At 41.6% G+C, this 26,075-nt stretch overlaps 1 long non-coding RNA gene across 6 annotated transcripts in view; it reads left to right on the top strand.

Moving 5' to 3' along the window:
- Nucleotides 1–26,075, top strand: part of LOC139168775 (uncharacterized) — a 150,440-nt gene that overhangs the window by 81,449 nt on the left and 42,916 nt on the right. For all 6 annotated transcript variants that reach the window (XR_011559390.1, XR_011559387.1, XR_011559388.1 and 3 more), the window contains one exon: nt 24,748–24,864. This is a non-coding gene — a long non-coding RNA (uncharacterized lncRNA). The remainder of the gene's footprint in view (nt 1–24,747; nt 24,865–26,075) is intronic.

Genomic DNA, 26,075 nt, shown 5'->3' with positions numbered 1-26,075 from the left:
GCATGGTATGTCTGTATGTATGTTTGTTTTTTATAATAATGGGTTTTTAACTGTTTTTAGTATTGGATTATTATTACATGCTGTTTCATTATTGCTGTTAGCCGCCCCGAGTCTCTGGAGAGGGGCGGCATACAAATCCAATCAATCAATCAATCAATCAATCAATCAATCAATCAATCAATAATTCTATGCATGCGCAGAGGATTGAAAAACATAAATGATAGCGTCTGGGTGGGTAGGTGGAGCCTCACGCTGCCTTTGCGACTGGCTCTCTGAGAACGGACAAGCACGAGTGGAGTATTTTACCCCTGGATCTTACCATCCAGATGTGGCAATTGAATTCAGTCAGCTACATAGTTTACTTATTCAAGCTTTATGGCACCCAAACCATTGTCAAAGCCCTACGCCCCATCACTGGGTCGGGCCCTAGGTCACTTACGTTTAACTTTATCAACAAAAGGGCAGGTCAGAGGAGAGGATAACTGATGTAGCTTGCCCCTTTTTTTCACAAATACACACAGAGCTCTCATGTAGCCTTCAGTGGAACAAAACTGATGCAAGAACTGAAACTCAGGCGATCCTATCTCAGTCAGGGTATCCCCCGGTCTTTAACCAAGGTTCCAGTAATACTCAGCTAAAATACGTCAAAGTTAGTGTGGCATGGCCTGTTAATGATAAATCCATGCTGAGTTTTGGTAATTACCACATTGTTTCAAAAGTATTCACAGAACTTGCTTCTCTTTTTATACTTCAGCAAGCATCGATCACAAATACTCCGTGGGAAGGTTATTTAAGCATTTGGAATGTATAGTATAGAAAGGGTCCGTCTTTAATTTCCCATGTTGTTTTAACTGTAGCTTGTGTAATATAATATGGACATTTTCATGAGACTCAATTTTGATCAGCATATGACAACTACGTTCTTGAGGTTTCTTTTTATCTTTTCCACCTTTCTTTTGTATTAAAAAATTACTTTAAAAACATTAGTAAGCAATTATAAAAGGGAAACAATTTTTTCCACATTTCCCCTACAGAGATGCATACTTAATTGTGTTTTAATTTGTTCCTTTCTTTTTAGTGTGAAGCATATGGATCAAATATATCAAACGAAATGCAACTCTGGTGGGGTAATCACCATATCTTGGTTTGCTACTGACCATAGCAAACCAAGATCCTAAGGAAAATTGATGAAGGAAAGTAATTCTCTCCTACTTGGATGAGAGGTAGAAATTGTAGAACCTTTGCGTGTGACTCTAAGACGTCCATAGGGTAGAATCAAAGGATCTTAAAACAGGTGCATTTCAAAATTAAGCTAGGGTTGAGAAATACATGGTATTATTCAGGATAAGGAAACATATTTTTGTTCCCGTTGGAAAGCATGTTTTTTATGGTGAAAACATTTTTAGGCTAAGGGAATATTTATTGGCTGTTGGGATTAGCTGAATCAAAGTTTATGCCTGAACATCCTATTATTATTATTATTATTATTATTATTATTATTATTATTATTATTATTAATTAGATTTTTATGCTGCCCCTCTCCGTAGACTCGGGGCGGCTCACAGCAATGATAAAAACAATATATAGTAACAAATCTAATAGTTGGAATCTAAAATAACAGTAATACATTTTAAAAAGTCTAAAAAACAAGAAATCCCAATACTGTATATAAAAACATACATACAGTCATCATACACAAAAACTACATAGGCAGGGGGAGATGTTTCAGTTCCCCCACGCTTGATGGCAGAGGTGGGTTTTAAGGAGTTTACGAAAGGCAAGGAGGGTGGGGGCAGTTCTAATCTCTGGAGGGAGCTGATTCCAGAGGGTTGGAGCCACCACAGAGAAGGCTCTTCCCCTGGGTCCCGCCAAATCCTATTTGTAGAGGAAATGCAATTATCCATTTTCAGGGTATGTATGAAATGTTGAGCTGTAAACCAACTAAATGGGCTTGATTTGCATAAAATGTTCACACACACACACACACACACATACACTCAAAGAAAGTTTTAAAAACATTATCATGAACCAAACTCTTATCAGAATAGAGATACCATGCCTGTAATCCAGTTACCTGTCTCAATTAAAAAAGGTGATCATAAAAACATAAGAAGAGCCCTGCTGAATCAGGCCAAAGCCCATCGAGTCCAACATTCCGCGTCAGACAGTGGCCCACCAATTGTCCTTGAGGATCTTGAGCAGAAAGAGAGGGCAAGACCCTCCCTTTCCCCTGACCCCCAACAAATGGTACTCAAGGGAATCCTGCCTGCCTCAACCAACATAGAGGCAAGCACATGGACATCCATTTCAATAACCACTGATACACTTGGCATCCATGAATCTGTCTAATCCTGCCTCGAAGTTATCAAGGCTGACAGCTGTCATGACCTCTTCTGGAAGTGAATTCCATAATCATAATCTCATAAGATACATATTTATATTTTTGTAATTATAGTAATGGTTGGCTTTGTTAACCATCATTTCTTGATCAGCCAGTTAGAAGTGTACATCATTCTAGGGCATAAATCAAAGATCTTCAAACTTGGCAACTTTAAGACACAAGTCTTAAAGTTGCCAAGTTTGGGGATCCCTGGCATAAACAGTCATGAGTCACTTTCATGTGAGATGGGTGGCTGTTTAAATAAACAAACAAACCATAGTTTATAAGCAACATAGCAGCTGGGTTCCAGCAACATGTTTAAGCTATAACAATTTACATTTTTGCTTTGAGAAATATGTGAACCCAGTGTGTAACCATCTGGTATTTACAGCTTGAGACACAAAAATGAGTATAAAATAATAGGGCTGTGCACTGAGTCCTTTTGCTAGCTGGAGCAAATTATGCTGATGTAAGTGTAACATTGGGAAGATGCCTACAAAGCTGATGCTGCTAGACTATTATACACTAGTTTAACCTAGTAATTTTCTGGCTTTATCCTGTAATACTGTATAACTTTAGTTAAAGCACCACTTGATAAATGACAGGAATGAGTATGGAAAATGCTTGGAAGATAATTACTAGATACCCCTGATTTTTCATTTGTTTACATGGATATATAAATAGATGCGTTTATTTAGTGGCTCACCATTTCTGAGGTGGAATTAAGTTTCATTGCACGAACAACTATACCAGCATGTATGTGTATATGCATATAGATGCAGTGGCTCAGTGGCTAAGAGGCTGAGCCTGTAGATTGGAAAAGTCGGCAGTTTGGCGGTTTGAATCCCTAGCGCCACGTAACGGAGTAAGCTCTTGTCACTTGCCCCAGCTTCTGCCAACCTAGCAATTCGAAAACATGTAAAAGTGCAAGTAGAAAAATAGGAACTACCTTTGGTGGGGTGGGAAGGTAACAATGTTCCCTGCGCCTTTGGCGTTTAATCATGCCAGCTACATGACTACGGAGACGTCTGCAGAGGGCACTAGCTCTTCAGCTTTGTAACTGAGATGAGCAGCACCCCCTAGAGTCGGGAACAACCAGCACATAATGTGCAAGGTGAACTTTTACCTTTACCTTGAAGCTGCTACGAGCTTTACATCTATGTTGTAAGAGAGCAAGCAAAGGTCGTACATGTGCTATTTTACCTTGTAGATTTTCTATCAGTCTTAATCATAGGTGGTGGTGGGGGAGGCAGGAGGAGGTGGAATCCACCTTGTATCACTTTAATCTGAATTATTCAGTCTTTCCCAACACAACGGAAGGATTTGCCTTCTGTGGAACCTGCCTGATTTGTCCATGAGTTATTTCTTTGGACTCCCCATCCCATCTCCCGCCAAAAGCAGTGGACACACTCAGATCCATGACTCGTAATGAAACATCCCTAAGGCATTTCCCCTGATGATAAATCATTTTTTGTTCTACAATGTGTTCCAAAAAGTAGGTGAAAGGAAAAGGGAAGAAAATCACATGATCTTGAGCAATCAGAGCACTCCTGGTTTTTTTCTTTTTTATAATCTCTTCATCGTGTCCTATGTATTATACAGTGATTAGATTCACATATGCATGAAGATAATGATGATGTTATCCATTCAGTCGTATCAGACCCTTGGTGATTCTCTGGGCCAGGTCTCTCCCCATCTTCTGATCTTGCACTGCTTCTTTTGAGGTTTTCTATATTCTGGATGGGGGTCAGCTTTGATGGTGTCCAGCCACCAAGTTCTTTGACGGCCTGGTTTACTTTTCTATACATATGCCTATGTATATACTTACAGATATAGACCTAATACACTATTCCATTTCGAAGTAGGGAAAATCATGCATAGAAACATAGAAGACTGATGGCAGAAAAAGACCTCATGGTCCATCTAGCCTGCCCTTATACTATTTCCTCCATTTTATCTTACAATGGATATATGTTTATCCCAGGCATGTTTAAATTCAGTGACTTACCAACCACGTCTGCTGGAAGTTTGTTCCAAGGATCTACTACTCTTTCAGTCAAATAATATTTTCTCACGTTGCTTTTGATCTTTCCCCCAACTAACTTCAGATTGTGTCCCCTTGTTCTTGTGTTCACTTTCCTATTAAAAACACTTCCCACCTGAACCTTATTTAACCCTTTACATATTTAAATGTTTCGATCATGTCCCCCCTTTTCCTTCTGTCCTCCAGACTCTACAGATGGAGTTCATGAAGTCTTTCCTGATACGTTTTATGCTTAAGACTTTCCACCATTCTTGTAGCCCGTGTTTGGACCCCTTCAATTTTGTCCATATCTTTTTGTAGGTGAGGTCTCTGGAACTGAACACAATATTCCAAATGTGGTCTCACCAGCAGTCTATATAGCGGGATCACAATCTCCCTCTTCCTGCTTGTTATACCTCTAGCTATGCAGCCAAGCATCCTACTTGCTTTTCCTACCCCCCGACCACACTGCTCACCCATTTGGAGACTGTCAGAAATCACTACCCCTAAATCCTTCTCTTCTGAAGTTTTTGCTTGGTGCAGGTGCAGAAAAGAAGGAAGAAATAGTAAACCAAATGTAATCATGACGTAAAGGAAATATATCTTAAAACACCCACAATATATCTAAAACCACTAACTTCCATCAGCCTAGTTTTCTCTTCTGGCAAACCTTCCTCATTTCAACCACGTCCATCCACTGCTTCTTTCATTGCCTTGGGAGGGTCTAACAACTCGGGTTCTAATCCCATAAAGGTATGGCTAGCTATAGATGCAGTGGCTCAGGGGCTAAGATGCTGAGCTTGTCGATCAGAAAAGTCGGTAGTTTGGCAGTTCGAATCCCTAGTGCCGCATAACGGAGTAAGCTCCCGTTACTTGCCCCAGCTTGACAACTAAATGATGAGAGCTAAATAGCTTGAAATAGATCTATACTAGCCTCCCTTTATTTCGTTGTCTGTAAATCATAAATTTAACACAAACATTTTGTATTTCTGAATTGACTTTCTTAATTTTATTATTATTATTGGCCATGGTTCCATTGAATTTAACTTTTGTATTTGTTGAATTGTTGTCCCCAGGTGAGTTGTCCCATTCCAGCCTTGGGAGATGGTGGTGGAGGGTTTGTTTGTTTGTTTGTTTGTTAGATTTGTATGCCGCCCCTCTCCGAAGACTCAGGATGGCTAACAACAATATAAAAAGACAATGTAAACAAATCTAATATTAAAAATAATCTTAAAAACCCCAATTTAAAAAACCACTCATACATACAAGCATACCATGTATAAATTCTATAAGTCTAGGGGGAAGGGAAGATTTCAATTCCCCCATGCCTGATGACAGAGGTGGGTTTTAAGGAGCTTGCGAAAGGCAAGGAGGGTGGGGGCAACCCTGATATCTGGCGGGGTGCTGGTTCCAGTGGGTCGGGGCCGCCACAGTGAAGGCTCTTCTCCTGGGTCCCGCCAAACGACATTGCTTAGTCGACGGGATCCGGAGAAGGCCAACTCTGTGGGGCCTAACCGGTCGCTGGGATTCGTGCGGCAGAAGGCGGTCCCGGAGATATTCTGGTCCGATGCCATGAAGGGCTTTATAGGTCATAACCAACACTTTGAATTGTGACCGGAAATTGATCGGCAACCAATGCAGACTGCGGAGTGGAGGTGAGGAAGTGGAGGGTGTTGCCTAGGGGATAGTCAGATAAGAGAAACCATAGCCCATAGCTATAAAACGGGCTGAGATCAGAAAGGACACCTCCCAAGTTCTTGCAAGATTCTGTCAATGAAGCCTTAGGATAAAGTAGCGTTAACTCTTCTGGTTGTGATTCCTGTGTGGTCTATCTGGGAAGGCTGCAACTTTTAAGGCTTTCATTACTCATCTTCTCCCCCCCTCTCACATTTCCCTTGACCCAGTCACTTTCCCATCATATACTGTATTTGCTTTGTGATTCAGTCCTTGTATATTCTCTCTGTATGACCAACCCATCCCTAGCTATTTTTTTCTGGCCATTCACGTTTTAATCACCCCATAGTAATTTAGTTAGTGTACATTCATTCTTGGCCCCGTCATATCTTGTTTTACCACCCACAGTTTGGGGGCATCCCATTTTTATTCAACTCAACTCAACTCAACCCAACCATATAACAAAATGGCCAGGAATATCTCCCCCTGGGCACGTTTAATTTATGCATGGTATGTCTGTGTGTGTGACTGTTAGCATATGGGTTTTTTTAAATATTTAAATATTTTAAATTTGCCTGATTGCTTATGATTTGTTTTTACATGTTGTGAGCCGCCCCGAGTCTTCGGAGAGGGGCGGCATACAAATCTAAGTAATAAATAATAATAAATAATAAATAAAATATATATATATTGTTATTCAAAACAGCAATAATAAAACAGCATATAATAATAATCCAATACTAAAAACAGTTAAAAACCCATTATTATAAAAACCAAACATACATACAGAAATACCATGCATAAAATTGTAAAGGCCTAGGGGGAAAGAGTATCTCAGTTCCCCCATGCCTGGCGGCAGAGATGGGTTTTAAGCAGCTTACGAAAGGCAAGAAGGGTGGGGGCAATTCTAATCTCTGGGGGGAGTTGGTTCCAGAGGGCCGGGGACGCCACAGAGAAGGCTGTTCCCCTGGGTCCCGCCAAGCAACATTGTTTAGTTGACAGGACCCAGAGAAGACCCACTCTGTGGAACCTAACTGGTCGCTGGGATTCGTGCAGCAGAAGGTGGTCCCTGAGATATTCTGGTCCGATGCCATGAAGGGCTTTATAGGTCATAACCAACACTTTGAATTGTGACCGGAAACTGATCGGCAACCAATGCAGACTGCGGAGTGTTGGTGTAACATGGGCATATTTGGGGAAGCCCATGATTGCTTTCGCACCTGCATTCTGCACAATCTGAAGTTTCCGAACACTTTTCAAAGGTAGCCCCATGTAGAGAGCGTTACAGTAGTCAAGCCTCGAGGTGACCCCTCCAAACCCCCCCATGTTTCCACCAACATTTGCATATATTAGAATTTATCCAAGTCAATAAACATGCTACCACGATGCATTTATTCATCGACTTGCTCAAACTCTCACAACATTTGCATTTAAACTTGCAGATCTTTATTTTTCCTGTCAGACATAACTGCCTTCATCTTTTTGCTTTGATATATTAATTTGGTCCCCAATACATTAATTTGCATCTTACAATTTGTGTAATATTCCCTGGAAACAATTTGGGTTCCAGCCAACACCATCTGCGTACGAGAATATGCTTTCAGTACTTCTTCTGAAGCAGATGCACAAGTCTCATCTTATGAGCAGCAATTTGGGTTGGACCAGGCGATACTGGGCGAGTGGAAGACCTTTTTGGAGGAAAATAAAAGTACTTAATGTACTTTACATTGATTATTAAAAATAACGAGGCTATTTTATTCCACTGAAAATATAATGGCAAATATACAGTATAAGTATACATTTCAAAGTAGTGAGAAAATGTAACTTAACTTGGAATACCTGAATACCACCCCCTCTTCAGCTTAACCATCTCTGCTCTTGAGACTCCCTTGGACTTGCAAGGAGATCCAATGAGTCAATCAACAAGACCAATCCTGGCTGTCCTTTGGAAGGTTAGATACCAAAGCTGAAGTTCAAAGGCCACCCAATGAGAAGAGAGGACCCCTTTGAAAAGACCCGGATGTTGGGAAAGATGGAAGGTAAAAAGAGAAGGGGACGACAGAGGTTGAGATGGTTTGATAGTGTCATCAACATAACAAACATGAATTTGGGCAAACTCTGGGGGACAGTGGAGGATGATGGGGCCTGGTGTGCTGTGGCCCATGGGGTCCCAATGAGTTGGACACAAGTTAATGACTGAATATCAACAGTGAAAATTTTTGGAAGCTGGATGGTGCCCAGGCTTCATGTTTGTTTCCCATTTAGAGCTTCTGCATTAAACAGAGGAGAAATGTTAAATAAACAACATTAAGTCTTTCTCCTTTACTTCTCAATCCTAGGCACTTATTCAGGAATGCAAAAGTCCCTATCCTTCAGGGCAGCAGTTTAACAATAAACACATTATCCACCTTCCGTTTCTTGTTCATGATTGAGGGCGTCCCAGATTTTTGCTCTCTTCAATTCGGCCTGCTTTGCATGCACCTCTCCGGGCACATCACGGGGGGGGGGGGGGAGAAAGCAAAACAAAACAGGGAACCTTTTAATCTGTTGCTATGATATGCAGCCAGACAGTGAAAGGACAGTGCAGCAATTCCTCTCTCCTTTTCTTTGCTCTTATATCTTCTGTATAGTGTACATAGCCTACAATCGTCTGGGTGTCCTCTAAAACACAGGGGCCTGCTGCTTTTGACCTTGTAAGCTTCATAGGAATTCCACCAGTGCCATAGTGAGAACTCAGTGCAAGCACAGGGAGGAAGTAGAATATTGGTCTTCAAATCTTTTAGAAATTAGGGATTGCATGAACCCAAATTCTTTCATTAAGTCATTTGAGATGGGATAGCTACAATATTAAATATAAGTGATCTGGGTTTAAAACGATTTCTCAGTCTAACCTACGTTAAAATTTGTTAAAGAAAGCATGGTCGACTATATCTTACAGTCCTCAGAGGATAAAAGATGACAAAGAAGCAACACACAACACTCAGCTGAATTGGCAAAAGTCAAATTGACATTGGCTATTAGTTTAATGCTTTTTCTGGCTTTATTTGTACAGCATGTTGAATGTCATGTAATTAAACAGGATGGATTCATATAAGATGCTAAGCCAGAAACAAGCAACACAACACTGTCTTGTGCGTTATAAAAAAAAGTAAAGAAGCAGACAGATTGGAGATTGTGTGTGTGTGTGTGTGTATGTATGTATGTGTGTTTGTGTGTCTGAGTGATGCCGCATATGAAGATATCTCTGCAGAAACTGAACAAATCATGGTGAAATTTGTTCTATATCATGACAGGTACTTGGAAAGGTTTTTGTTTGGTTAATACGTTGCAGGCATCTCCAATCATTAAAATAATAAAAATTATAAAGGCGAGATTATTTATTTTATTTTATTCGATTTCTATGCCACCCAATCCCAATGGGGCTTAAGGCGACTTACAGCAATATTAAAACACAATACAACAATAAAAAGAAGTCAAATACATATTAAATACTAAAAATACTAAATACTAAAACCATAAAAAACCCCATTATAAAAACCTACAAACAAAGCAGTCAATCAAATCATCATGCATACTAAACAAACACATAACGGCTCACAAGGCTGCATTCTGGACTATCTGCAATCTCTGAGCACTCTTCAAGGGTAGCCCCATGTAGAGCGCATTGCAGTAATCAAGATGGGAGATGATGAGGGCCTGAGTGATTGCACCAAGCCTCTTGGTCCAAGTAGGGCCGCAACTGGTATACCAGGCGAACCTGGGCAAAGGTCCCGCTGGCCACAGCCGGGAGATGATAATCAAGACTCAGCTGTGGATCCAGGAGGACGCCCAAGTTGCGGACCTTGTCTGAGGGGGTTAAACCCCTCCCCCCCGAACTATGGATGGACAGATGGAGTGGTCCTTCGGAGGAAATGCCCAGAGCCAGGCAGTCTTGTCTGGGTTGAGCTTGAGCCTGTTGGCTCCCATCCAGACGCTTACAGCTTTCAGGCACTGGCACATCATATCAACCACTTCACTGAATTGACATGGGGTGGAGATGTATTACTGGGTATCATCAGTAAGAGATGGAATCAAGATGATGAGTTCCTAGCAAGGATATCTGGCCTTGTTAATAAGCTATCTACTAGGAAGTCATTGTAGAGACTAAAGATTTCCCTCATGGCTAGTAGGAATCTGACGAGAGGTTGCCAGCCAGATTGCCCATTAGAATTGCTAGCTTGTCTATTGGTTTTGCAAACAATACCCAGATTACACAAAGCCATTGAGAGTTGGGGGCCGTACCAGTTTAAATTAATGCTATTTCTAGTGCCAGCTTCCTACCGTTCAGTCTTCTTGTCCGTCTATCCAAGAATGTGTCTCTCTGAACAAACAAGGGGCCGTCTGCCAAAAATCATGTGTGGTGTATTCAGCTAGCCTCCTTGTACATAAGAGGTAAACTATCCCCCTTTGAGGCTAAGCATGGGAGGGTTTGTTGGGAGAAAGGGAGGAATATACCAGATGATAGAACAGCTTTCCCTGATCCTGTGCCATCATTGCTTGTGCCAAGGGAGGGTTTAGGTGGCGAAACTGCCCTAAATCCATTTTTTTCCGCTTGGAATGACTTTGTGCTTCTTGCCATTGAAATCAAAATTTGGCCAGTTTTGGGGACCAGTTTCCACTAAGCACCAGTCTGAATGGAATGTGAAGCCCTATAAATTGAAGATTATAGGTGTAGGGAATGCTTGGCAATAGGCCATAGCAAACATGACAAATCTTTGCCCTTGATCTATTTGTTCCTTCTTCTTGAAAACAGTCTCAAATAAATCGAGGGCTTAGGACAGTGATGGGGAACCTTTTCCTTGTGCGTGTGTGCTGGCACCCATAATGCAGTGTTCCCCCTGCACATGCATACATGATCCCCACAAGGCCACTGAATGCACAACAGCCCCCACTCCTGTTCTAACACACTTCCCTGCAGCCTCCTGAGACAAAAAACAGGCTGGGTGGTGTTCTGTCGAGCTCTCTGGTAGACTCCTCCCAAAAATGCACAGATACAATTTCAGACACACACATGTTTGAAAATTCAAAACAATGTTCTTTATAATGAAAATTCACTTAAACCAAGCCCTCTTTTGGGATAGCAAAGAGCACTTGTCTCCAAACAAACTGGTAATTTATACAAGTCCCTTATCAGTTCTGTGATACTTAGCTTGCAGCTGTGAGGTAATTCACAGTCCTTCTTCTTTCACAAAGTGAAACACTTTGCCCTGGTTTAGTTTCAAAGCGGGGAAAAATCAGCACACAAAAGGTCCAAGTCAGTAAAGCAGTCACAAAACACAAGGATCAGATAATCCTCCACAATGGCCAAACCCACAGGCTGCTCTTTATAGCAGCCTCACTAATGACCACAGCCCCACCCAACCACAGGTGGCCTCATTTTCTTTGATAATAATCTCTCAGTTGTCGTTGCCTATGCATCGCTCTCTGCATGCGTGGCTGTACTCTTGTTCTGAATCCAAGGAGGAGCTAGATAATTGATCTTCTGAGCTGTCTGCCCCACTCTCCTCCTCCCTGTCACTCATGTCTTCTTGGTCAGAGGAGCCTTCATCAGCAGATTCCACCAGGGGCAAAACAGGCCTGCAGCATGTGGATGTTTCCCCCACATCCACAGTCCTTGGGGCAGGAGCTGGGCCAGAGCTAACCACAACAGGTGGGAGGGCTGCCACACCCCACCTACGCCACATTTTGGGCCTAGCAGGCCTCCATACTGTTAAAGGTGTTATGTTTGCCCTGTATGCAGCTTTATTCCTCCTTACCATTCATCTCCATTGTTTTGTGATGCATTTCCTGCCTCTCTAGGATTTACCTTTGTTTGCTCCTGTGAGGCACTTCCTATTCTTGTTGTATATATGTATTTATATTCTCTATGGCTTGTACAGCACTTTGATTAAAACTACTTGGAACACCTGCTGCCTCCTGGTACCAAAAACCTCCCCCCTGCCGCCACCCCCACCCCCCGTGCATCCTGCGCCCGCCCCCATTCTGAAAACCAACTGGCTGGCATGAGGTGAGCATGATAGAGCTGACTTGGGTTACGGTTCACATGCCCGCAGAAAGAGGTTTGCAGGCCAGCTATGCCACGCGTGCCATAGGTTTGTCATCATGTAACCTCAGGTGACTGTAGGAAGAAGCTTAGGGGAAGCAAAAACTAAGAAATCTTCCATGCTAGAGGAGCAAGAAATAGGAATATGACTTTTTCTCCAGCAGAATTTGGATTGCAGTGATGGAGAGTGATTCTGGATTGAACTTTTTCCCAGCTAGAATTTATTTCAGATACATTTTTTTAATCTGAAGTTTTCCCCCACTGAATTAATATATCTTCTCACCCTCTGACCACAATCTACTGGTCTGTCAGAGAGGAGGCCAAACTGCAGGAGCAAACTGTCCAACATGGGGCCTCACAATATGCCATCATCTTGGAATGAATCATCTGAGTGAGTTGCAGTTTCTTGTAAGTCCCAGCAATCAGATTTCAAAGTAATCCAGTCCCACAGTGGTAGAAATTGCTTGTTCCAAGACAAGCATTACTGTATATATTTTTGAAGCCTTCCTGTTATTATATTTGTTATTTTCTTGAAAGACAACGTTTTGTCCTGTGTCTCATCAGATTGTCTTCTGAATACCATGGGGAAAGGTGGTTTGTTGTATCTCAAAAGATATTGGGTTGGGTTTTTTTTTTAGAACACCTTAGAAAAACGGAGCCAACGTGAGGTAGTTCATTAGAGCAGGAGTTGTGGAATATATGACCTTCCTGAAGTTGTATAACTACTATCTGAGCATTTGAGAGAGTTATAAACATGTGGGAGGATTCAGGATGTTCCTATGTATAGTTAAAGCAGAGTTTCCAAACCTGGACAAACTTGAAATGTGTGCACGTCAACTTCTCTGCTTTGCCGATGTTGGCTAGAGAATTTGGGGCACTGAAAGTCATACATCAGAAAGTTGCAAGCTGAGATACATTGGATTAGAGTGAATTGGGCCAGTAATGGTGGATTGTTTTTCTGGATTCATTTTCTGTATCTTAGCTTAATCAACCTGAAAGATTGTTGTGGGGAAAAAATAGAACCAGGAACATAAGCTCTGCATTGATCTTTGGAGAGAATACGAGCCATAAATTTCTTGTGCTCCCATGTTTTAAGCCCACATTGACAAAGACTATTGTATCGATAAAGGAGAATATTTATAGTTCAGGGTTGAAATGAGGGGCCCTTGGTGCTTTCTGAGCTTGGTGATTTTCTTGCAGATGTTTCATTTCCAAAACTACCGCAACTTCATCAGTGTTAGCTGTAGCCCTGACACTGGTGATGTTACCTAGTTTGGGTAATGAAAGTTCTGCAAGAAAACTATCAAACTCAAGAGAGCACCAAGGAATCCCTCAAAGCCAAATTGACTTTGTGAGGGATCATTCTGATGTGTCATTATCTCTCAAAGCTCTCTTTTCTGAACATATATAACATGGCACTTTTGGATACTGTGGCTGTTATTACATTATTATTGTTATCCTTAGAATGGTGACACAGTTCAATGGGTGGATTTTTTTCATTCAAAAGAGGAGATTGGAATTTCACTTTAGTGTGTGCTTTGTGTAAGCAGAAAAATGACAGTAAAGGATATCTTATCTTATTACTACTTTATCATTGTCCGTGAAATAAAATTTTAAAAATTCCTTTTCTGAAAATATGTGCCTTTTTAGAGCTGAGTTTCCTCTTCCCACAAACTATTTTATCACCTGTTTCACGTCACATGTTCAGCCATGACGTGGTTTGTTTGCTTTTCACTTAGTGCGATATGTGAAACTCAGCAGTTGTTAAATATTCACCAAGCCATAGCTAACCAAACAGGAGTTTAGAACAATGCTGTGCTTGCAGGAAACTTTACCTCCTGTTATTAACTAAATTATGATTTAATCAAAGAATCCAGTTTCCTGTGCTTGAATAATACATTAGACCTGTGATGACGAACCTATGGCATGCATGCCACAGGTGGTACATGGAGCCATATTTATTTATTTATTTGCATTTCTAGGCCGCCCTTCTCCAATGGACTTAGGGCGGTGTACAAAATAAAAGATGAAAAGAATGCAAAATTTAAAAACCTTAACATTAAAAACCAACCAAAATCATACCACAAACATACCATCGGCTGTAGCAGACTGTCAGCGCTCAATGGCCAACCCCAATATCTGAGGTGTTCTGTCTGGGTCACTCCGGAAGCTATGACCAACCCAAAAAGTTAAGCCAGACACACCGGTAGAATCCAAACACAGTTTTATAATGGTAAAGAGAAAAGAAGCCAACAGAAAATGTCCTTACAAATCAGGAAAACACTGGAACTCCAAATGGATACATGAAGGCAATTGTTCATACAGAAACACAGGATCCTTGATGCCAAGATGAGGCTGTAGATAACAGACATACACCTCCCACAGGTCTTCAAGACTGCTGGGCCACGAGCCAGGAACAGAAACACTGAGAGACAATGCAGATTACAGTAACTCCACTCTGATAACACTCCACACTGTCGAAAGAGTTTGCCTGCCTTATAAACCCTTCCCTGCTAATGAGGACACCCCCCCCCCCTGGTGTTCCTCATTCACCGGTGATAATATTTCTTCAATTGATCCCTCCTTTGATCTATACGTCTCTGTCGAATACTAATGACAGCTTGTGCTTCGTCACCTAATGACTCCAGAGGCTCCAAGCTACTGGCTTGAGAGAGCCCCTCCCCAGGGCTCCCAGGCCGTTCTTCCTCGTCACTTTCCTCTTCGCTCTCATCCTCCCCCGGGCATGGAGCCAGCAGAGACGCAGCTGGTCTTTCATCTGACTCAGGCTGAACTACAACACTGAGGTCACGTGAGGCGTTGCACTATGTCAACTCCAGCTGATTTTCAGCCATCTGGAGGATGAGGGGAGGGCAAAAAACTGCCCACACAGATCTACCGGAACTTCATTTCTGAACTTCTGGTAGGCCTGTTGGGCCTGTTTTTGGCCATCCACAGGTCCCAGAGGTTTTCCTGAAGCCTAAGGAGGGCACAAAACGGCCCAACAGGTTGTTTGGAAGTTCGGGGTTTCTGTGAGACCTGCGCACATTCGCAGGGAGAGCAGTGCAGTGGTGATTGATCGCACATGCGTAGGGGGAGGACATTATATTATGGATGAGGTCATGCACACTTGCACTATCATGCTCACATGCACTCTTTTGGCACCCAAGAAAAAAAAGGTTCGGCATTGGGAAAGACTTCATGAACTCCATCTGTATAGTCTGGAGGATAGAAGGGAAAGGTAAGACATGATCGAAACATTGAAATATGTTAAAGGGTGAAACAAGGTTCAGGAGGGAAGTGTTTTTAATAGGAAAATGAACACCAGGACAAGGGGGCACAATTTGAGGTTAGTTGGGGGAAAGATCAGAAACAACGTGAAAAAACATTATTTGACTGAAAGAGTAGTAGATGCTTGGAACACACTTCCAGCAGATGTGGTTGGTAAATCCACAGTCACTGAATTTAAACATGCCTGGGATAAACATAGATCCATCCATCCTAAGATAAAATACAGGAAATAGTATGAGGGCAGACTAGATGGAGCATGAGGGTTTTTTTGCCGTCAATCTTCTATGTTTCTATCACTGTATTAGACCATTAACTGCAGACTAAGTTCACCCAAAATACAGGGGTTTTTTTTTTAAAAAAAAACCAATGCTATTTGTCTTCCTGCATCCTATGCAATACTGCCCAGATTTCAGATATATTGTCTGTATAGTCCCAAAGGTGCTTTTTCAAAAGGCAACTGGACTTTCTTTGTTTTTCTCTGAAGATGTTTCACTTCTCATCCAGAAGCTTCTTTAGTTCTTACAGAATGGTGCAGAAGAACATATTCCCTGTGTGCTAGACATACTGCGGCTTGAAAAATGGAGAAGGGATGTTTCTGCTTTAACATGCTTTATGGGGGAAATCCCGGGAAACAGCATTTGTAACGAGCTAAAAGGATTTGTAATGCTGAAAAAACTCTGGCTTCTCATCTATAACATTAGCATCCTCTTCTATTAGTTCAGTGCCATTTAGGCAAAATGAGGATTTATCTTTGCAGCAGGTGTGAGTGTGAAACAGCTATTTGTAATGCTACCCTTGCTCTTAGTCAGTGAGTTGGCATGGACTCCAGTTGACTAATACAGATACAGTATGAAGGGTTAACCCCTTTGCACATTCCAGTTTTATGACTTATGGGCTGGAGATTGGCAGCCTTTTTTGGTGTTTCCCCCCCTTCTGAGTCAAGTACAATAATCTCATCTAACTTTTATCTATGTTCAAAGGACTCTGTTATTTTTTTTAAGAGATGGGTAGTGATATACCTAGTGCCTTAAGACCTACAAACTGATTAGACTTTTCCAGCTTTAGGCATTCTATTCCCTATATTTGGCAGTGAGCTTTTGAAGCATTGCCTAGGTATGGGTTTCTCTCTCTTTTCCCCCCGCCCATGCATTAAGAAAAGTCAATCGAATGTGACGTTATGAGAAACACTGGTTTCTGATATGTTTTTCTATTTGGTTCTTGCTACCACAATTTGTTTCTGGGCTGGTGGAGAACTTACATCCGTGATTTAAATTCTGCATTTAGTCGGACCAGACTGGATTATGAAATGCCTGCCGCGATTTCCTTGTTTTCCTCTTTGTTGCTGTTTCATTAAAAGGAACTGCTTTAAATCAGTTTGGGAGAATGATGGATGGAAAGATGCCAGAACCTTTGCTTGCAAAATCAAGGTTAAACTAAGCTTTGAGTAATCTTACAAATTCAGCTTCTAGGTCAATGATGGCGAACCTATGGCACAGGTGCCACAGGTGCCACACGGAGTCATACCTGTTGGCATGTAAGCTGTTGCCCTATCTCAGTTCCAATGTGCATGTATGTGCCAATCAGCTGGTTTTTGGCTCACCCAGAGGCTCTGGGAGGGCATTTTTGGCTTTCAGAGAGCCTCCAGGGGGATGGGGGAGGGCATTTTTACCCTCCCCCAGTTCCAGGGAAACCTTTGGAGCCTGGGGAGGGTGAAATATGAGCCTACTGGGCCCACCAGAAGTTGGGAAACAGGCCTCCAGAGGGCCTCTGTGCGGGTGGGGGAAGCTGTATTCGCCCTCCCCAGGCATTGAATTATGGGTATGGGCACTCACGCATGCGCAATAGCACACATGCATGCTCTTTCAGCACCTGAGGGGAAAAAAGCTTCACCATCATTGTTCTAGGCCTTTAACTGATTTGGTTATATCAGAGTTCCCCAACCTTTCTGACTTTGTGGACCATCAGGGGGAGGAGAGAGGATGGTTCTGTGCAAGGGGCGTGCAAGTGTGAGCATACATACACATTCACCCACTGCTTCCATTGCTGGGTTTCGAACGGCTCACAGTCTGGGAGTTGGAGACCCTTGTGTTATGTTATTATGTATATATGTATGTATGTATGTTTGTGTGTGTGTGTGTGTGTGTGTGTGTGTGTGTGTGTATACAAGGCAGAAGCTACAGGATCAAATCCCATTAAGGGTATGGCTAGCTGATGAGGCCAGAACAAAGCCGAAATAGTGCTATCCTAGTCTCCCTTAATTTTAAAAATTCAGCAAAAACATGTGGTACACACACACACATATATATATATATCTGGGGATGTCTTATTTTGTATATCAGGGGATGTTTTATTTGGGGGGGAAACAGGGTATATACGTGTATATGTGTGTATGTATACACTCATACATGCATGTATATACCCTGTTTCCCCCAAAATAAATAAGACATCCCCTGATAATAAGCCCAATTGGGCTTTTGAGTCCCTGGCAATAAGGCCAAACACTTATTTCAGGGTTCAAAAAAACAACACAAAATAAAATAGCGTCTTATTTTGGGGGAAACATGGTATGTAAGTGTATGGATGTATATATATATATGTATCTGTATCAATGTGCAGGCTCATAATGATAAGCTTGTTATTCTAAATTAATCTCAGTTAAAGGTGAACCAATTGTGGTTAAGGCTTTCAGGAACTTTCTTATAGGAATTGAATTGGAAGCCGCTCCGAGTCTTCAGAGAGGGGCAGCATACAAATTGAATAAATAATAATAAATCAGGTGTTAGCTAGTGGTATCAGCCCTGTGTGGAATCATAGTTATCTCTCATATAGAGAAGAGGCTCCCTTGAATGCCAAGAGTTATTTCGCTATTTCAGTTTCTTCCATTCTTGATTAGTGTTCAACAAAACAAAGCACCGAAAACGGGCAGGGTGGCATAACCAATTTATTTATTGCTTGCTTTCAGATTGATGTCTTCTTTTCTCTTGGAGTGATGTGAGATATTTTATATGGGATCAGTCTTCCATTATTTTATTGACAATTGCAGCTACCTTGTTAAGAAGACTCCACTAGGAGGGAGGGGCTGGGCCACAGTCATCCACTGAGCTCCACTGGTTGAGTAAGGTGATGTCTCTGGTCCAATTCTTGTAACTCAACTATACTTCTCTCTCTCTCTTGTGTAATAGTTTATAGGAAACTTATTCTCCATGAATTATAAACTGTGAAATCACATGCACTCACTGACACTCAACACTGTCAAACTATTTGCTAAGTCTGCACTACTATTACTGCTTGTTTTTTCCCATTATTCCTATCACCCATTTCCTCCCACTTATGACTGTATGACTGTAATTTGTTGCTTGTATCCTTGAGATTTTTATTAATGTTGATTGTTTCCTCGTTGCTTATTTGACCCCTATGACAATCATTAAGTGTTGTACCTCGTGATTCTTGACAAATGTATCTTTTTCTTTTCTGTTCACTGAGAGCATCTGCACCAAAGATAAATTCTTCCTGTGTGCAATCACACTTGGCCAATAAAGAATTCTATCTATTCTATGTTTAGGGTTACTACAGCTGGACTGTAAACAGCCAATCATTAGTTTAACAGATTCATACATGGCAGTAAAGAGTTTTCTATATTTTTGTGCTGTTGCCTGTTGTGGTTAGCTCTGGCCCAGCTCCTGCCCCAAGCACTGTGTATGTGGGGGAGACATAAGCATGCTGCAGGCCTGTTTTGCCCCCCCTCCCTCGTGGAATCTGATGATGACGGCTCCTCTGACCAAGAAGACATGAGTGACAGGGAGGAGGAGAGTGGGGCAGACAGCTCAGAAGGAGATCAATTATCTCGCTCCTCCTTGGATTCAGAACAAGAGTTAATGATACAGCCACACATGCAGAGAGCGATGCATAGGCAACAACAACTGAGAGATTATTATCAAAGAAAATGAGGCCACCTGTGGTTGGGTGGGGCTGTGGTCATTAGTGAGGCTGCTATAAAGAGCAGCCTGTGGGTTTGGCCATTGTGGAGGATTATCTGATCGTTATGTTTTGTGACTGCTTTACTGACTTTGACCTTTTGTGTGCTGATTTTTCCCCGCTTTGAAACTAAACCAGAGCAAAGTGTGTTTCACTTTGTGAAAGGAGGACTGTGAATTGCCTCACAGCTGCAAGCTAAGTATCACAGAACTGATAAGGGTCTTGTACAAATTACCAGTTTGTTTGGAGACGAGTGCTCTTTGCTATACCAAAAGAGGGCTTGGTTTCAGTGAATTTTCATTATAAAGAACATTGTTTTGAATTTTCAAACGTGTGTGTGTCTGAAATTTGTACCTGTGAATTTTTGGGAGGAGTCTACCAGAGAGCCCGACAGAACAGTTGCCTAGGAAAGTGGTTAAAGTCAAGAATCAGCTGAAATGCGTGAGCTTATAGATACACGGATGGAACTGCCACTCCTGATTTGCACAAGAGGAAACCTTGGAGTCAAATCGGGCCAACTTTTCATGGATGTATATCTCCCCTGGAGTCCCGTATCCATATTAAAACTTGTTTGCATTCTCAACTCAAACCTTTGAGGTGATTTTTGTCCTTTGTGAAGCAATCTAAGGAGAACTAGCTTTATCTTCAATCTGTCGCCTCGGTTGCTGTTCCTTCCGTTAGCCGGTGGATGGTTTTTTATAATTGAAGGAGTGCGTGGTGGTTCAAGAAAAGCTGAAGAACTTTCTTTCTGTATCTTAACAAATCCTGAAGGGAGCTAATTTTACCACCCTGCCATCAGTAGCTGATTGTACTCTGTCCAATTATTTTTCTCAGCACGCACAAGAAAGAGTCTCGTTCCCTTTTGTGCGTGTGCATATAGGAGAATATTCTTGTCTTTCCGTTTTCCACCGTCCCTAACTCTGCGTGGAGTTTCAAGTTAGATCAAATGCATTGATCATATTTATCCACTGTGAATATTATATGTTTTGCGGGTTTTTGTATGTTTTGTTGCTTTTGTGTTTGTTGCCTTGGAAGAATATATGGAAGAATATATATTTTTATTCTTTCCATTCTTTTTAATTGTTATGAGCTACTCAGAATCACATAGGTGAGATGGGCAGCTAAATAAATTGAACGAATAAATGAGTACACAGGCTGTAGAATGAGATTGAGTTGAACATGGTTTCGGGCAGGATATGTTTACAAATCAGCCACTTTGTTTTTTTTCTCTTTTCGTCTTCGCTTCTCCTTCCTTCCTTCCTTCCTTCCTTTTTGTCTTTCTTTCTTTCTTTCTTTCTTTCTTTCTTTCTTTCTTTCTTTTCGTCTTTCCTTCTTTCTTTTTGTCTTTTCTTTTTGCCTGTCTCTGTTTTTTTCTCTCTCTCTCTCTCTTTCTCCCCCTCCGTCCCTCCCCCCTCTCTCTCACTCTCACTCTCACTCTTTCTCTTTCTTTTTTTGGTTTATTGAATTTTCCTGGGCTTCAGGATCTTACATTTGTCAGAAGCAACATCGCATGAGAGCCTGAACAGCTACTCATTGCAAAACATGTGCTACATGCTGCTGACTAATTTCCTTCGGTGTATAATAGAGGGCTGACTCAAAGCTCAGATTTGGCCACCTCCTTGCAGTGCCGAGCAAAGTTGAGCTTGGGTTGGAAGTACCCTCAAAGCGAGCAGGATACCCCCACTCTGTCCCATTTGCAGTGCACAACAGGATTTGGGCAGAGAGGAAATCGTTCGTTCGTTCTCCGCAGTTCTCCGTATGACTTGGATGAGTCAGGGGATGTGCTTTGGGCGATCAGAGGGGCACGTGGCTACCTTTGTATGCTAATAGGAGGTGAGGTCTCTTGCTGGGAATTGACATTTCCTTCTATTCTTAGTGAATGATTTCAAGACTAAGAGAGCTGAGTTTCTGCTGGCTGTGAACAGTGCAAGAGACTGGTTTCATCTGGCAGGCTAGTTTTCTATGGGTTGTTTTTTTGTCACCCAAGAAAGAAATTTTCCCAAAAGAAAAAGTAAAATGAAAGTGCTGTATGTCACACCTTATTTCTCACCCTCTTCTTTCTGAGACCTTTTGATCTCTCTCTGTCTCTCTCTCTGTCTCTTCCTCTCGCTCCCCTTCCCTCCCCCTCCTTCTCTCATCCTTCTCTCTCTATCAATCAACTTTTGGCACTCAGGACTACCCTAGGATAGACTCTCTCAGCCTGCAGATGGACTATGTAGGCTCTTTGGAGGCACAAAGCAATGGATAACAACCCAAGAAGATAACCAGGACAGTTCATTGCCAATTGTTGGTCAATGTTGGCTGGCAGAATCAATGGATTGCTCAAGAAAACCAAGATTGAAATCTGGACCTATTGCTGTATGTGAGTGTTTTGAACCAGGGGGCTGATTGATTGTATGTTTTGCTATTTTGGTGTTTTTTTTTTTACTAGGCAATGTGTTTCTAAATTTATGCCTACTGATGCAAAGGACTAGAGCTGCAGTCCTTCACTATGTCTCAGATTTGACCAGTGTTGTCTCTAGTTAAAAGGATTGGAGATAGGAGATTTTTTTTATTTATTTTTTGCTGGTTGGAATACATATACAGTGTTCCCTCGATTTTCGCGGGTTTGAACTTCGTGAAAAGTCTATACCACGGTTTTTCAAAAATATTAATTAAAAAATACTTTGTGGTTCCCCCCCCCTATACCACGGTTTTTCCCGCCCGATGACATCATATGTCATCGCCAAACTTTCATCCACCTTTAATAAATATTTTTTTAAATAAACTTTAATAAATAAACATGGTGAGTAAATGGTTGCTAAGGGAATGGGAAATTGCAATTTAGGGGTTTAGAGTGTTAAGGGAAGGCTTGTGATACTGTCCATAGCCAGAAATAGTGCATTTACTTCCGCATCTCTACTTCGCGGAAATTCAACTTTCGCAGGCGGTCTCGGAACGCATCCCCTGCGGAAATTGAGGGAACACTGTACATGCATTTGCTGCCTGGCTAGTCTCCGCTGAATGAGTGAAAGTAGCTTACTGGTTTTCCATTATTTGATCCACTTGATGTTGCAAATGAGTAACTTTCCTTGGTCTTTATCCAGCATTGAGTCTCAGGATCTCATTGCAAAATAACAATGTTGGAAGGTACCTTGGAGATCTTCTAGTCCACCCCCCTGCTCAGGTAGGAAACCCTATACCATTTCAGATTGTCTAATATCTTCTTAAAAACCTCCAGTGTTGGAGCAACCCCAACATCTGGAGGTAAGTCACTTCAGTGATCAATTGCTTTCACTATCAGGAAATTTTTCCTTAGTTCTAGGTTGCTTCTCTCCTTGGTTAGTTCCCATCCATTGCTTCTTGTCCTGCTTCAGGTGCTTTGGAGAATAGGTTGACGTCCCTCTTTGTGGCAGCCCCTGAGATATTCGAAGACTGCTATCATGTCACCCCTTTTCATTAGACTAGACAGTAGACGTAGCCAACTCCTGCAACCATTCTTCATGTGTTTTAGCCTCCAATCCCCTAATCATCTTGATTGCTCTTCTCTGCTCTCTTGATACCTTGCTTTTCTGAAGTCCACCATGAGCCAAATTTCCTCTAGGAAATTTGACTCTAAAACTGAAGTTTATTTATTTATTTTGCCCAATACACAATGATACGCAATGAAGGTTATAGAGGATATAGTAGAGAAGATATATGAGATATATGAGAGGCTATAGGACAGAGGACGGAAGGCACTCTAGTGCGCTTATGCACGCCCCTTACTGACCTCTTAGGAACATGGAGAGGTCAACCATGGATAGTCTAAGGATAAAATGTTGGGGGTTAGGGGATGGCACTACGGAGTCCGGTAATGAGTTCCACGCTCTGACAACCCGATTACTAAAGTCATATTTTTTACAGTCAAGTTTGGAGCGGTTAATATTAAGCTTGAATCTGTTGTGTGCTCTTGTGTGTTGTTGTGGTTGAAGCTGAAGTCATTGACAGGCAGGACATTGCAGCATACGATCTTGTGGGCAATACTTAGATCATGTTTAAGGCGTCGTAGTTCTAAGCTTTCAAGACCCAGGATTGTCAGTCTAGTTTCGTAGGGTGTTCTGTTTCGAGTGGAGGAATGAAGGGCTCTTCTGGTAAAGTATCTTTGAACATTTTCAAGGGTGTTAATGTCTGAGATGCGATATGGGTTCCAAACAGATGAGCTGTATTCGAGGATGGGTCTGGCGAAAGTTTTGTCTTTGAATCCACCATTAAGCCTTTCCCTCAGCCTTAAGTGTTCTAACTCTTCATTGAGAAATAGAGTGTACAAAAGGGAAAAAAATAAATCCAGAATTTTAAAGCACCTGGCAAATGAAAGAAATCTGAATGGATATTTACGATACTTTAGGCTTTTGGAATCTTCTGCCTTCCAGATCTGTTATATGCAAGTTCCCTCATCCACATCCATTTAGGAGTACAATAGATAGTCTTAAGAAAATAAGAATTATTCTGCTTGACAAGTTGCGAGTTTATGTCGTTCTGTTTTATAGTTCTGAAAGTTTTTAGGTAAACCAAATAGGTAACCCCTTTCTCTTTAACAGGAGAGGTTTTTGTAGCGTCTGTTATTCCCGTGAGACTTCTCTGTTGCTTCCATTTAACTCAAGATAACTTTGAATCAAATTATTATGTTATTAAAATATATGGATGCAGGCAGTATATGTATTGGGCCACAAGAGGCGAGGATTATTGTACTAACCGTTAAAGGGAATGCTGTTCTTGGACTGATTGGGAACAGAAAGGGTTTTCCTGTGTGAGTAGGTGTGGAATTGAGAACCTGTTATGAAACTGGATTCAAGGCAGCCTCTTGCATCAGAGGTTGGCAAGGAAGGATAGGGACACAATTTAAGCAGCCTCATTATGTTACAGCTAGGAGTATGTGCTAAGTTCTGCAATTTGAACAGTACAAACAGTTCGTACTGGATTTATTATATTTTTTTTCTTTCTCGCTTTGCTTCTGGAGACAAAGATGGGAGTACCTGTGCCTGGGAAAGGAGAATATAGCAAGAAATATTTTCACTTTTAAAAAATGAATGGAAATGGCTCTTTTATAACCTTTTTTTTGTACCGATCCGAGCCTAGTTCTCAAGAGCTCGTTGGTCTTTTCCTGACATCTGCTGAACTGCCATCAGTAGGAAGGAGGCGGAAGAGGAATACAAGACCAAAAGGGGAAAAAAAGAAGATAATAATTTGGGAGAATTGCTTTGTGTAAATTGTTGACCTCCCCACTCAGAGAGCAGAATGAATTAGAAATGGAAGCTTCATTGGCGTGTTTCTCTCTTCCCCACCCTCCCTTTCATTTGCCTGCAGCCGATTCAGAGGTCCTTCTAGTAGCAAATGAAAGAAAGCTTCAACGTTCCTGACTGCACGTGGATTTGATGCTTGGGATGATTTCAGCCACTACCTTGTTGAGGATTAGCCGGAGTGGTAAGTCAAACACAGTCTTCCTTTAATCCTTTATTATAGTGGTTCTCAAAGTGTGCTCCACGGACCCTTGGGGGGGGGGGGTTGTCACAGGGCCCCCACGAAGGCTTGGAGAAATGTTAAGATTTAACTCTTGAGTCAAGTCTTGGCCATGTCAGTAGCCAGGATCCATGGCCACAAAAAGGGGTCTGTGATGAAGAAAGGTTGAGAACCACTGCTTTATTGTATTATGTTTTTAACATGTTTCACCATCTAGCCTATTTAATTACTATTCCCATTTTAGAGCTAAAGAACTGAGGATGTATAGATCCATGCCCAACTGGCCATTCTTCCTCCTCAGTCAAGTTGGAGTAGGAATACTCCAAGCCCAGTTTGGGGGAAAATAGCTACTAGTTCAGAAACCTTCTAGGTTACTCATTCTTAATTCACCCATCTAAAACAGGAAATCGTTTCTCGTGTATCTCTCGGAACCATTATAATGCAATACATTTACTATCCTTTGTAAATATATATTTATCAAAATTGCACAACTGTCTTAATTCACAAAAGGGTGCTGTACAATCCTCATAGATTATTACTGATATCGTTACCCCATCTCTATTTTCATTTCTGTATTGCATATGGACAAGTGGGGTGATTCTAAGAAATGTTGACTAGTTGGAAGACTATCTGGTCAGTTTAGAGCAAAGATAAGGTTTTTATATTTGAAGAACACAGACTTATTTTGTGATACTGCTTATAGTTTGATTCTTGGCATTTCCAGGGGGAAAGACACGTTTATTTACTTATTTATATTTCGTATTTCTTAACTGCTCGTCTCCTTGGAGAGGGGTTCTATATGTTGCCCACATGAATAATCGGATTCCTTGGAAGGCATTTTAATTTGTTTGTGGTTTGTATCGTACCTCCTGGCCTGCATCAGCTTGTATCACCGAAACCAATCTTTCTTGACAACTGCCTCACTCTCTGAGATTTATTTATTGTTCCATGTGGATGGTGGTGGTGGACATTTTAAGTTGTGCTTTCGAGACCTCTGTGTAATTGCTTCTGAAAAGAAATGAACCACATTTTTTTTGCCAAAATACCCTTTTTTCTAGAAGGCAAACTGATGAATTTACTCCCTGTCACCCCAAAACACACAACCTAAATGTTTATTATATCTCTGACTATTTGTGTGTGTGTGTGTGTGTGTGTGTGTGTGTGTGTGTGTGTTA

The sequence above is a fragment of the Erythrolamprus reginae genome, chromosome 6 (genome assembly GCF_031021105.1).
Source record: "Erythrolamprus reginae isolate rEryReg1 chromosome 6, rEryReg1.hap1, whole genome shotgun sequence".
Taxonomy (NCBI): Eukaryota; Metazoa; Chordata; class Lepidosauria; order Squamata; family Dipsadidae; genus Erythrolamprus; species Erythrolamprus reginae.
Note: the sequence above shows the minus strand (reverse complement) of the source record. Positions and strands in the feature narration are given on the sequence as shown.